Source organism: Eutrema salsugineum, unplaced genomic scaffold (assembly GCF_000478725.1).
Source record: "Eutrema salsugineum unplaced genomic scaffold, Eutsalg1_0 scaffold_24, whole genome shotgun sequence".
In the NCBI taxonomy this organism is placed as follows: Eukaryota; Viridiplantae; Streptophyta; class Magnoliopsida; order Brassicales; family Brassicaceae; genus Eutrema; species Eutrema salsugineum.
In genome coordinates, this window is record NW_006256797.1 from 1,341,089 (window position 1) to 1,342,287 (window position 1,199).

The 1,199-nt window shown below is 42.7% G+C and overlaps 1 non-coding gene across 1 annotated transcript; it reads left to right on the forward strand.

Moving 5' to 3' along the window:
• The first annotated feature begins 767 nt into the window (after positions 1-767).
• LOC112086064 lies at positions 768-874 on the forward strand. Its single transcript, XR_002899288.1, has one exon. It is a non-coding gene; the product is annotated as a small nucleolar RNA R71 (small nucleolar RNA).
• The last annotated feature ends 325 nt before the right edge of the window (positions 875-1,199 follow it).

Here is a 1,199-nt window from a genome sequence, read left to right on the forward strand (position 1 = left end):
CAAGAAGAGAGACTTGTGGTTCAAAAGTGCAGATTCCCTTGTTCTTTTTAATAGCCTTTAGTTCAGCGCTCAGTGTCTCCAGGTCAGATACCATCTTTTGTTGTCCTAGTAAGAGCTGTTGGAGAACAACATTGAAATCAGGAGTTTGTTGAACAGGTGGTGGGGTAAAACCAGGAGGTGGTGGCCTTTGTTGCTGGAAGCTGAATTGTTTATTGAAGCTATTCCCTTGATTCTGAACCGCTGGTTGCTGAAAACCCTGTTGACCTTGGGAGTTACCTTGGTACTGATTCTGTTGAACAAAGCTTTGAGGAGTGTATATTTGGTCTTGGGGGTTGGCCACATTGTTGCTTTTATAGGACAAGTTCTGGTGTTTGTTGAAGTTGTTGTAACCATTGAACTTGTTTTGATTCCCATTGAAGTGCAACTCCTCTTGAGTGAGACCCTCTTCATTGATATTTGTGAAGCATCTCTTCTCCTCACTCACATAGTGTATAGGCTTTTGAGTGGCAGCTAGGGCTTTTTCAAGCTTTATATTCAGCACTTTAAACATCTCTTCCAGCCCTTGGTGTCGACCAGAATCTTCTCCTCTATAGCTTCTATCATAATCTTCCCCATAAGTGTCTTGGCTCATTGCTAAGTTCTCAACAAGTTCCATAGCTGCATTGACTTCTTTTGCCAAGAAATTTCCATTTGATGGTGTGTCCAACTGAATCCTGATCTTAGGAACAGCTCCTCTATACAAAGTGCTAAGGAGAGAGGCTTCTGAAAAACAATGATGTGGACACTTGTTTGTGTAGCTTCTAAACCTATCCAAAGCTTCTCCAAAGGTCTCATTAGAATGTTGAGTGAAGCTGGAAATCTGGTTTCTTAGCTTTGCAGTCCATGAGCTTGAGAAGAAATTGGATAGAAAGGCAATCTTGCACTGCTCCCATGTGTGGATGGATCCTCTTGGGAGGTTCTTTTCCCACTGATGTGCCTTATCTCCAAGGCTGAATGGGAACAATCTCAGTTTGAAGCTGTCTTCAGATACTCCATTGATCTTAGTGAGATCACAAACTCTGTCAAACTGATCTAGATGCTCCAAGGGATCCTCCATAGGTAAGCCATGGAACTTCTGATTCTGAACCATATTGATCAAAGAGGCCTTCACCTCAAAGTTGTTGTTTTGGACTGGAGGTGGCCTGATTCCTGCTCCATAC